This window comes from Otolemur garnettii, unplaced genomic scaffold, assembly GCF_000181295.1.
Source record: "Otolemur garnettii isolate 467f Iridium unplaced genomic scaffold, OtoGar3 scaffold00029, whole genome shotgun sequence".
NCBI classification, from domain to species: Eukaryota; Metazoa; Chordata; class Mammalia; order Primates; family Galagidae; genus Otolemur; species Otolemur garnettii.
Genome location: NW_003852424.1, coordinates 15,829,127 through 15,841,710, shown reverse-complemented (window position 1 = coordinate 15,841,710; position 12,584 = coordinate 15,829,127).

The following is a 12,584-nucleotide window of genomic DNA, read 5'->3' as shown; positions in this document are numbered from 1 at the left end:
CACCTGTAGTCCCAGCTACTTGGGAGGCTGAGGCAAGAGAATCACTTAAGCCCAGGAGTTGGAGGTTGCTGTGAGCTATGATGCCATGGTACTCTACCCAGGGGGATAGCTTGAGGCTCTGTCTCAGAAAAAAAGAAAAAAAAGATTTGAGGAAATGTAAGAGAGGTCTAGCTCCAACATGTGAGGAATTGTGAGGATGGTCTCAGCCTGTCTGAAGGCAGAAGGTAGCGTCCATTTCAGAGGTACTGTGTGGCCTGATAGGTAAGGCCTTCCTTTTTGTATTGTTGGCCTTCCCTTTCCCAGTAACGGGGAGAGTGTTGTGTCAGGGAGAGGCACATGCCTTGTGGAGGAGTATTGAGAGTATCGGAATCAGCTTTACTGTTACCTATGGTGACAGGAATCTGAGGAGTGTGGTGGCTTTGCAGTGTACAGATAATAGCTGCCTGCCTGGGGAGTTGTGCAGCTTCAAGAAGGTTATATATTAGTTGGGTATTGACTGTTGAGGTTCCCTTAGTGGTTAAGAAACCCTCACTTGGCTCAAATTGCTGCATGTGAGTGGATGATGTGGAAGGCATATGTAGAGTCAGTATATATATGTGTGTATGTGTGTGTGTGTGTGTGTAAGTGTTTTTTTAGACAGAGTCTCCCTCACTCTCCCTCAGTAGAGTGCTGTGGCATCGTAGCTCACAGCAACCTCAAACTCTTGAGATCAAGTGATCCTCCTGCCTCAGCCTCCCAAGTAGCTGGGACTATAGGCACCCACCACAGTGCCCAGCTAGTTTTTATTATCATTATTTTTTTTAGAGACAGGGTCTCCCTCTTGTTCAGGTAGGTCTCGAACTCCTGAGCTCAAGCAATTTACCTGCCTCGGCCTCCCAGAGGGGTAGGATTACAGGTGTCAGCCACCACACCCAGCCAAGTCAGTATATGTATTGACTGACAAACTTTGCCAGGGTAAGGGCTCATGTCAGTGGTATTAGCTCCGCCTTTTGAGAGGTGGTGGGGATTGGGAGGGCAGAGGCTTCAATAATCTCCTACTCTCCTTTTGGTCTCATGTATATAGGAGCTTCCATCTATAAATCGAGTGTGATCTGGATTGGGCACGGCTATATCAGGTAGATTGGGGAAGGGGGAAAGTTGTATTTCAGCTATCTCAGTACAAGAGTGTGACTCTTCCTGTGAATGGGACTGGAGTGGTAGTAAAGGGGCTGGGTTAAGAGGGGACTTTTAGCTAGGGTAATTCGTGGAGATTTGATGAAGAGAATGTGAAGCTGCTGAATACGTGTGGGAGACAGGGTCTGTGTTGAGGGAGAAAGAGAAGACTGGATAGATCATAAGGAGAAAAGAAGGTAGTTGGTCTGTGATGTGTGATATTTTGGCTTTCCAGGATTAGAACAGTAGTGGCAGCTAGGGCCCTAAGGCAGGGAGGCCATCCCTGTACAGTGCTGTCTAATTGTTTTGAAGTAGGCAGTGACCTGAAAAGATTCCACACTCCTGTTCTAATAGAGCAGTCACTACGCCCCACCTTTCGACAGTGTAGAGGATAAAGGGCTTAGTTACGTTAGGAAGGACAAGATTAGGGTTGACAAGAGGGCATGCTATACAGAGCGAAAAGGAGTTTTGATGAGAATGGCTGGATCTAAAGAGTTTCGTCAAATTGCCTTTGGTGGCTAATATAAAGGTTTGGCAATCCATCTCTGGATTCCAGATTTGAGAATCTAGAGACACAAGTAGCCCACTAAACCTAAAAAGGATAGTAGGGCTTATTTTGTCTGCGGGAGGGGAATAGAAGTAATCAGTGAAATGTGATCAGGAGTGATTCCCCAAGTGGTTGGTGTGAAAGCAAGGCCAAGGTTAAGTGACAGAAGAGGATGACAGCTCTGCCTTTTTCAGGGAGATCCTATACCCTGTGCTAGCCAAAAAGTTAAGGAAGTGAATAATGTGGTATGGAAATGTTTTTTAGATGGGTTACAGAGGAGGATGTCATTGACATATTGGCGGAGAGCAGACAGTCTGGGGTTTATTTCTTGTAAATCAGATGCTAGGGCTTATCCGAAAAAGTGAGAGCTGTCCCTCAACCCCTGGGCAATACAGTCCGGGTAATGAGACTGGTGGAAATGAGAAGTGCCAGGGTCAGTCCACGTGAAGGTAAATAGGTCCTGGGAGTCAGGGAGATGTTAAAAAAGGCATCTCTTAGGTCCAGAACTGTAAAGTGGGAAGCATCTGGGGGAATAAGGGAAAGGAGAATATAACGGTTGTATACTAGGCAGGGAGCAGCGGCTCACACCTGTAATCCTAGCACTCTGGGAAGCCAAGGTAGGTGGATTGCTTGAGCTCACCAGTTCAAGACCAGCCTGAGCAAGAGCAAGACCCCGTCTCTAAAACATAGTTGGGCGTTGTGGTAGGCATCTGTGGTCCCAGCTACTCGGGAGGCTGATGCAAGTGAATTGCTTGAGTCCAGGAATTTGAGGTTGCCGTGAACTATGATGCCACAGTACTGTACCCAGGGAGACAAAATGAAACTCTATTTCCAGAAAGAAAAAAAGGATCGGGGACTACCAGGTATACGGGCTGGACAGCTTAATTTATGAGGTAGAGATCATAAATCAAGTTTCTAGGATTTGTCTGGATTTCTGACAGGGAGGATGGGGGTATTATATGGAGAATTGAAATTGGTGGGTCACAGGAGAATTGAAATTGGGCAGTGGGGGAAATTGGGTATTGTTTTTGTGAAGAAAAGTGTGAAGAGTCTTTACGTTTGATCTGAATGCGAAAGTGGTGGGAAGCAGTAGAAGGTGTTCCTGTATCCCAAATGATGAGAGTAACTTGCTCAGCAGGTAGGGGAAAGGGAAGCGGTGTGTCCAGAGGTGTGGCTAAAGGCTGCAGTAAAAGGAGGAAAGAAGGGTTAGCAGATGATAAGGACTCCTGGTGGCCCAAAGAAACTGTAGCTTGCAGTTTTGTTAGGATATCCTGGCCTAAAAGGGATGTTGGACAGGATGGTATGACTAGAAAGGGGTGTAGAAATGAAAAGTCATCTAGGAGGCTTGTCGCCTATGGCTCAGCTGTTACAGCGGTAGCCACATACATCAGAGCTGGCAGGTTCAAACCCAGCCCAGGCCTGCCAAACAACAATGACAACAACAACAACAACAACAACAACAAAAAAGCTAGGCATTGTGGCAGGTGTCTGTAGTCCTGGCTACTTGAGAGGCTGAGGCAAGAGAATCGCTTAAACCCAAGAGTTTGAGGTTGCTGTGAGCTGTGATGCTACGGCACTCTAACAAGGGTGACAGCTTAAGACTGTCTCCAAAAACAAAAAGAAAAGTCATCTAGGAAACAGTGTAAGGATGGTGTAGCCATAGGTTGGGAGACAAGTCCCACAATGGAGACTCCTGATGGTTGAGCAGGGCCTCTGCATTCCTTTTTTTTTTTTTTTTTTTGAGACAGTCTCACTAGTCACTCTTGGTAGAGTGCCATGGTGTAACAACTCACAGCAACCTCAAACTCTTGGGCTTAAGCGATTCCCTTGCCTCAGCCTCCCAAGTAGCTGGGACTGCAGGTACCTGCCAGAACAACCAGCTATCTTTTTGTTGTAGTTGTCACTGTTGTTTAGCAGGCCTGGGCCAGGTTCAAGCCTGCCAACCCCAGTGCATGTGGCCAGTGCCCTAGCCACTGAGCTGTGGGCACTGAGTCGGGCCTCTGTATTCTTATCCCAGTATCGATAAGGAAAGAAATTGGCCTACCTGCCACCATCAGGGAGGTTACTCAAGGCTCGGCAGTGGTGATGACAGCTAGGGCAGCCAGGCCTAGAAGGTCAAGTAGGAGGGGAGTCTCCGCCTGCCTGGAAGGGGATGGGGCCTTCTCTTGAGGGGCCTCAGACTTCCAGTGAGGACCTCTGCATGTAGGATGAGGCTAGGAAGGAGGTTGGGGGTACATCATTTGCTGGTCCGATGTCCTTCCTAGCTGTGCTTGTAGCAATACCCAGGGGGTGGCCTTTTTGTCCTACTTCTGTTCCAGCAATTGCCGGTGCCAGACTTCCCTGAAGAAGGGGTGCCCTGGATGGTGGCAGCAAGCATTTGCCACTTTGCCTGTCTTGGGCAGTTTTCTAGAGCTTTGCTTCTTCCTCTCTGTTGTTAAAGACCTTAAAGGCCAGGTTTAAGAGGCCGGTTTTTCAGCTGGTCCCTGGGTGACTTCTTTAAGTTATTCATAATTGACAGCCTTATGGGCTGCCTTTTTAAACTCAGCTGTAAGGCACACAACCATTATGATCCCGATTTCTTCTACTCTGCCGCCGTCCTGGTAGTCTCAGTTAGGATCTTCCTGAGGGACTGCAGCTGGCTCAGATGGCTGCGCTGGGGTCTGTCTATGTACATTGTCTCCATGGGACTCAGCATGTTAGCAAACCTGGTTTTTCTCTTCTGGAGAAAGAGTGAAAGAAAGAATAATGCAGATGTCATGCCAGGGTATCCATAAGATTGAGTCAGGTATTCAAATTCCTTGATATAAGAAGTACGACCTGAGGAAAAGGTGCCAAGTCTCTTGTGTATATGGGATAAGTCAAACAGAGAAAAGGGAACATGGACCCGACTATTCCTTCCGTCCTGGCCACTTCCCAAGGGGTAGCACAGGAGCTGGGGTAGGAAGATTTGCTGGTGTTAGAACCCTGCCTGACCAAGTATGTGAGGGAGAGGGGTCAAGAGGGTGGGTAGCTTCAAGGGGAGGTTTTACGGAAGGTGCAGGATCATATGGGGGAGCTTTGGGGGAGCTGAGGGAGGAGAAGGAAGATGAAGAGGGATAGGACACCTATGATCGGTGGGATCAAAATTGTTGGGGTCCAATGGGTGGGAGGTGTCAGACGGCTTAGGGGTATGCAGTAAGAGAACTTGAGAAGGGGAACAAGACTCACAAAGAGGTAGTTGTGATCTGAATGTAAAAAAGGGCTTGGATAATGGCCAGACGCGGTGGCTCACGCCTGTAATCTCAGCACTTGGGAGGCTGAGGCGGGTGGATTCCCTGAGCTCACAGGTTTGAAACCAGCCTCAGCCAGAGCAAAACCCCAATAGCGGGGCATTGTGGTGGGCTCCTGTAGTCTCAGCTACTTGGGAGGCTGAGGCAAGAGGATCACTAGAACCCAAGAGTTTGAGGTTGCTGTGAGCTAAGACGCCACGGCACTCTACCAAGAGGAACCAAGTGAGACTCTGTCTCAAAAAAAAAAAAAGGGCTTGAACATAGGAGACCTAGGACCACTTTCCATTTTGCCAGCAAAAATCATTAAGGTCAGTAAGAATGTTGAAGTCCAATGTCCTATTCTTAGACCATTGTGACTGACTGTCTAATTTATACCGCAGCCAAACAGTATTACAGTAGAAAATGAGCTCTTTGGGGCCGATGTCTGGAGAAAGACTTGGAGCAGTGGTTCTCAACCTTCCTGATGCTGCAGCCCTTTAATACAGTCGCGACCCACAGGTTGAGAACCACTGACTTAGGGTCTTAAGATTCTCAAGAAGACATCGTAGAGGGCCACTGCTCCCCGCCATGGATCCTGTTTTTATTTCAAATTTTGGTATTTTGTTCATCATGGATATTTTTTCATTATTTTTTATTTGTTAAAGTATTATATTATGCAAATGTAAGCCACACTTCACACCCACCAGGATGTGACTATTATTAAAACACACATACAGAGAAAATAAGCGTTGGCAACTACAAGCCTCTGGTATCACTGGTGAAAATGGAACATGGTGCAGCCACTGTGGAAAACCACCAACCTGGTGGTTCCTCAAAAAGGCAAACACGGAGTTACCACAGGGCCCACAGCAATTCTACTCTCAGGTACAGTATCCACCTAAGAGAATTGAAAACATATGTACACAGGCATAATTGCCTGAAAGTGGTATCCACCCAGATAGTTGTCCACGACAGATGAATAGATAAACACAACGTAGTCCACCCATATAATGAAATATTATTCAGCTATAACAAGGAACGAAGAGCCAGATGCAGTGGCTCACACCTATAATCCTAGCACTTTGGGAGGCTGAGATGGGCAGATTGTTTAAGCTCAGGAGTTTGAGGTCAACCTGAGCAAGAGTGAGACCCTGTCTCTACTAAAAATAGAAAAAAATAGCAGGCATCATGACATCTTGTAGTCCCAGCTACGTGGGAGCCTGATGTAGGAGGACCACTTGAACCCAGGAGTTTGAGGTTGCTGAGAACAACCCCCCTAAGCTGACGCCAGGGCACTCTACCCAGGGCAGCAGAGTCAGACTTGGTCTCAAAAAAAAAAAATGACACAGGTTACAATGTGGATGAACCTTGAGGACGTTATGCTAAATGAAATAAGCCAGTCACAAAAGGCCACACAGCAGATTCCCTTTTTATGAATTGTCCAGAACCAGAAGATCCATGGACACAGAAAGGAGATTATTGGGCGCCAGGGGCTAGGGGAGGGGAATAGGGAGTGACAGCTAACAGGCTGGGGTTTGGAGGGGTGGCAATGAGAATGTTCTGGAGCTAGATAGATAGTGGTGACGATTGCACAGCATCATAAATGTATTAAAAGTTACTAATGATAAATTTTGTGTGTATTTTACCACATAGTGTTTTTCTTGATGACTGAGATTTGGGGCACCCCCTTTACATTTTATGACTGAAGAAAGCACCTCACTCAAAAGTACATTCACCCTGGTCCTGACCCTGCCAGAATTATGATAAATGGGAAAGTCGAAGGAGTTCCCATGGAGAAAGTGACATTTAAACTAACACTGGGGGCCCGGCGCCTGTGGCTCAAGTGGCTAAGGTGCCAGCCACATACACCTAAGGTGGTGGGTTTGAATCCAGCCCGGGCCCGCCAAATAACAATGATGGCTGCAACGAAAAAATAGCCAGGCGTTGCGGCGGGTGCCTGTGGTCCCAGCTACTTGGGAGGCAGAGGCAGGAGACTCGCTTGAGCCCAGGAGTTGGAGGTTGCTGTGAGCTGTGATAGCACAGCACTCTACCCAGGTGAATAGCTTGAGGCTCTGTCTCAAAAAAAATTAATAATAAAATAAAATAAACTAACACAGGGGCTCAGCGCCTGTAGCTCAAGTGGCTAAGACGCCAGCCACATACACCAGAGCTGGCGGTTCGAACCCAGTCCAGGCCTGCCAAACAACAATGACAATTACAACCAAAAATCAGCCAGGTGTTGTGGCGGGCGCCTGTAGTCCCAGCTACTTGGGAGGCTGAGGCAAGAGAATTGCTTAAGCCCAGGAATTGGAGGTTGCTGTGAGCTCTGATGCCACAGCAGCTCTACTGGGGGTGACAGCTTGAGGCTCTGTCTCAAAATTAATTAATTAATTACTTAATTAAATAAAATAAGGTGGCGCCTGTGGCTCAAAGGGGTAAGGTGCCGGCCCCATATGACAGAGGTGGCGGGTTCAAACCCAGCCCCGGCCAAAATAAATAAATAAATAAATATTTAAAATTAAATAAATAAATAAACTAACACTAGAAGAAGATGGAGGAATCAGGCAAACTGCGATCTAGGGAAGAACATTAGAGACAAAGGAAACAGCCCATGCAAAGGACCAAGCCTGCCGTGTTAGAGGCATAGCCTGTGTGACTGCAGCACAGTGAGGAAGGGGAAAGCAGGAGAAGGGAAGGTGGGGGGGTGAGGGATGGGACAGGGTAGGTTGTGTAGGGCCTTGTGGACCCTGAGGAGGACTGGGCTTCAACCCTGAGGGAGGTGAGAGCAATGGAGGGCTGTGGGCAGAGGAAGGACAGGCCCTGACTCAAGTTTTAAGCTTGTTAGCTGTGCAAGCGGAAGGATTTTTGTCCTCCTTGGTCACTGGTAGTATTATAAATCTCCACTTACAGGCTTGGCGCCTATAGCACCGTGGTTATGGCGCCAGGCACATATTGAGGTTAGCGGGTTCGAACCCAGCCCAGGCCATCTTAGCAGCAGTGACAAGTGCAACAGAAAAATGGCCAGGCGTTGTGGTGGGTGCCTGTAATCCCAGCTACTTGGGAGGCTGAGGCAAAAGAATCACTTAAGCCCAAGAGTTAGAGGTTGCTGTGAGCTGTGATGCCAAGGCACTCTACCAAGGGCAACATAGTAAGACTCTGTCTCAAAAAATAAATAGATAAATAAACAAATCTCCAGTTAAAATCATGCCTGACACATAGGAGGTACCTAGGTAGTAGCAGGCTAGGGGCTTAAACCCAGAGCTGGACTGCTAAGGCCCTACCTCTGCCAGGCCTATCAGAGGGAGGTCCCATGCCTGTTTCAAGGCCAACTGTTTCCTCTTCTACCTCTGATTAATAGCCATGCAGCCCCATCTATCACACGCAAGAGTGCCTGTCTCTGCCCTGGAGGCCGTGGGGCCCAGTGCTCATTTGTAACTAGGCTTTGAAGCTGGTTTCTGAAGGTTGGAGACAGATTCCCCACCCCATGTGGCCCTGAGAACCCCAGGACAAGAAAAGACCATGAGGTGGCCATGGGGAGTCAGGAATGGGGGAGTCAAGGACAGCAGCCACCCAGACAGCACAATGTTCTGAAACCTCAATTCCCTATAAATTAACCACATGGTCAAAACTGCTCTCTCCTGGCGGAGCTGTCTGCCCTTCTTTTTCCCCACCCCATGTTTTGTTCCTGCTATGCCCAAAGCTCCTCCTTGCAGTAAATCCAGCCCTGGCTGCCCTCTTCCGTGGCCCTTCCTTTCCTCCAATAAGACTACCAGAGAGAAACTTCCATCACCAGCCCTGGTGTCTCTTCAATGCTCTAAGCCAAGTTTCTCACCGGCGGATGATTCTGACCCTCAAGGAGGGGTCATACTTGGTGATGTTTGGGGACATCTGTAGCTGGCTGTCACAACTGAGGGGTGCTTCTGGCATGGAGTGAGTAGAGATCAGGGATGCTGCTCAGACCCTGGTGGGGGGGTGCCCACCTCAGAGAATGATCCCGGCCAGAATGTCAAGCAAGCAAAGGATGACCGAAAAATAGTGCTCTAAAATCTTACATGGCTCTCCATGGAAGGAGCCAGGTAAAAGCCCAGCTCCTCGGCCCAGAACCTAGGACCCCACATCATCTTGTCTCCTGACTTCTTTGGCCACCATGGGCTGCCTACTGTCACCAACCTTCCCCCTCCTCCACCACCACTGCGCATGCACAAACACACACACACACACACTGTCCCCCGGAGCCCATTACATATTGGTAAAGGGCCCAAGTTCCTGGAATTGATCTCAACTCTGTCACCTACCTATTATGTGATTGGGCAAAGTGATGGCACCTCTCTTGCCTCAATTTCCCATCTCTAAAATGGGTACGATGCCAGAACCCAAGGGTTAAAGTGCCTAAGGCAGAGGCTGGTGCATAGTAAAAACATGCTCCCATGCCTGTTGGTGGGATTATGGTTCATAAGGCCTGCATAACCTGGTCTAGCTACAGAATTTGCTGGGCCTAGTGAAAATTAATTCCGGGTTTCTCTCCATGAGGGGAGAGGGTGTGCGGGGGACCCTATTTTTCTGAAAATAACTATTTCACAATGATTCTCTCCTTCAAGGGCCTGGGTCCTTCTGGGTAGCCCAGCCTTGACCCTACCATGCTGGAAGTGTCTGTGTGCAGCTCTGCTTTCTCCACCAGTGGGGGGGGGGCTTTTAGAATGGCTTTGGCCACTGACTGTCCACATACTAGGAGGCTCCTGCCTAAGTAAATACTGGCAGGTGGCCTCTGGGAGTAAAGGGTGTCTAGTCCTCATGAAGGGGGGTGGTGGGAGAAGGACTGGCTTCATGGGCATTCAAGGAATGAAGTCTCACAGGCCTCTGCTCTCAAAAAGAAAGGCACTTTGACTAGTGAATAGCTCAGCTGTCACCATCTTGAAATTCCTAATCATTTTTGAGCAAGAGAGTCTAAATTTTCATTTTGCCCTGGGCGTGGAGAATTTCATAGCCCACTCTGAAAGAGGTCTCCAATATGATCTTCAGGATCTGTATATTCCAGAATCTAACAGGAATATTATATCAAAGAGCTTTACAAGTCTGTTGCTTTTCACTTACAGTACAAGAATTAGGGCAACCCTGCATTTGCACAACTAACCTATCACCTCCTGAGAGAGATCCTGTCTTTATTTAACATGTTGATATTTTGCTTATCATGGATGCTTTTATGCATTAGTTTTTATTTTTAAAAATATTGCCTTGGCTTGGCGCCTATAGCACAGTGGTTACAGCACCAGCCACATACACCGAAACTGGTGGGTTCAAACCAGCCTGGGACTACTAGACAACGACAACTGCAACAAAAAATAGCCGGACGTTGTGGTGGGTGCCTGTAGTCTCAGCTGCTTGGGAGGCTAAGGCAAGAGAATCACTTGAGTCCAGGAGTTTGAGGTTGCTGTGAGCTGTAACACCGTGGCATTCTACCGAGGGTGATACAGCAAGCTCTGTCTCAAAAAAATAAATAAATAAATAAAAAGTAAAAATATTGCCTTATGGCCAGGTACCCATAGCACAGTGGTTACAGTGCCAGCCACATATACCAAGGCTGGCAGGTTCCAACCCAGCCCAGGCCAGCTAAATGACAACTGCAACAAAAAATAGCTGGGAGCTGTGGCAGGTGCCTATAGTCCCAGCTACTCGGGAGGCTGAGGCAAGAGAAGCTTTTGAGCCGAAGAGTTTGAAGTTGCTGTGAGCTGTAATGCTACAGCACTCTACCAAGGGCGACATAGTGAGACTCTGTCTCAAAAATAAATAAATAAATAAAAATATTGCCTTAGGGCTGGGCTCTTATACCTCAGTGGTTAGGGCACAGCCACATGCTCCGGGGCTGTGGGTTTGAACCATGACAGGACCTGCTAAACAAACAAACAAAATAGCCAGGCATTGTGGCAGATACGTGTAGTCCCAGCTACCAGGGAGGCTAAGGCAAGAGGATCGCGTAAGCCCAAGAGTTTGAGGTTGCTGTGAGCTATGATGCCACAGCACGCTACCGAGAGTGACAAAGTGAGACTGTCTCTAAAAAAATAAAAAATAAATTGCCTTAAAGTAGTATTTATCTTGATCACCAAGGACTTTTGGGGAGCCCTTACATGGAGCTCATTCATTTCACCTTAGCTGTGGCCCCTTGCCTGGCCACATAAGGAGACTAGAGTTCTAAATCCCTTCTACAGATGGTAACACCCAAGTCCAAAGAAGTTACAATCATTCAACAGGGGGGGAAGGCTGTGTAATTGTCAGAGATGATGATGATAATTAAAAGACTGTGTATTTAGCGCCTGCCTAAGGGATGACCTTCAAGTAACAACCACACTGCCGGAGAAGAGACTTTCAAAATCCCAGCCAGGGCAAGGCCCTGCTCTGCTCATAGCCCTCAGGGTGCTCCTGCCTCACTCTGAGTAAAAGCCTAGTATCCTCAACAGCCCATAAGGCCCGCATGACCTGGCCCAGCTACAGAATTTGCTGGACTCAGTAAAAATGAAAGGGCAAGGCCTCTGTTCAGAAATGATTAAGAATTTGAAAAATGGGCTCGGCACCTGTAGCACAGTGGTTATAGCACCAGCCACACATACATGGAGGCTGGCAGGTTCAAACCCAGCCTGGGCCAGCTAAAACAACAATGACAACTACAACAAAAAATAGTTGGGTATTGTGATGGGCACTGGTAGTCCCAGCTACCTGGGAGGATGAGGCAAGAGAATCGCTTAAGCCCAAGAGCTGGAGGTTGCTGTGAGCTGTGACACCACAGTACTCTACCCAGGGCAAAATGGTGAGACTCAGTCTCAAAAAAAAAAAAAAAAAAAAAAATTTGAAAATGCAGCATTGAAACATTAACCCAAGTACAAGCCCTTCTGGGAGTTGTGTCCCTGGGGACTTGTAGTAAGCCCCAGGCCTTGCCTCCCTCCCTGGCCCCACCTTCTCCTGCCTCAGGCCCTTTGCACTTGCTGTTCCTGCCTCTTTGAGTCCATCTCTACCCCTTCCCCATGAGTCTCCCCACCTTCCTTAGGTCCTTTTCGCTGTTAAGGAGGCTTTCTCAGTCCCCCCAGCCCTAGTTTAAACTTGCACCTTCCTGGCCCACATCTTTGCCCACCCCCTATCTTATTTTTCCCTGGAGCTGTTACCTCCATCTGACTGGCCAAGGCTTTGACCACTGTATTTTTGTCTCTTGTGTATCTCAAGGCACCTCCCACCCCCACCTCTACCCCAGGGGCTGAGAGCAGAGCCTGGCACATAGTAGGCATTCAATAGATGTTTGTTGCAGGAGTGACTCCTATGAGGTAGTGGGTATTACTGCTGTATTTCTGCAGAGGAAACTGAGGCTGAGAGAGAAGAGCTGCTCAGCCAAGAGCCAAGGTCACAAAGCATGTCGGTGGCACGCGTCCAGGTCGTGAGATGCTAGAGCCTGCAGTTTAGATCTCAGGGCAGTCGGGTCCCTCTTTCTTTGACATATGGGGAAACCGAGGCCCAGCCGGCCGCCAGAGCGTCCCCAGCAGGGAGGGGAGAGGGCCTGGCAGGCTGGGCCCTGGTAGTGGGAAAGGGTGGGGAACCCGCGGCCCGGGGCGGGGGCGCGCCGTGCCCAAGGTCACCGCGGCTGGCTGGCCCGGGGG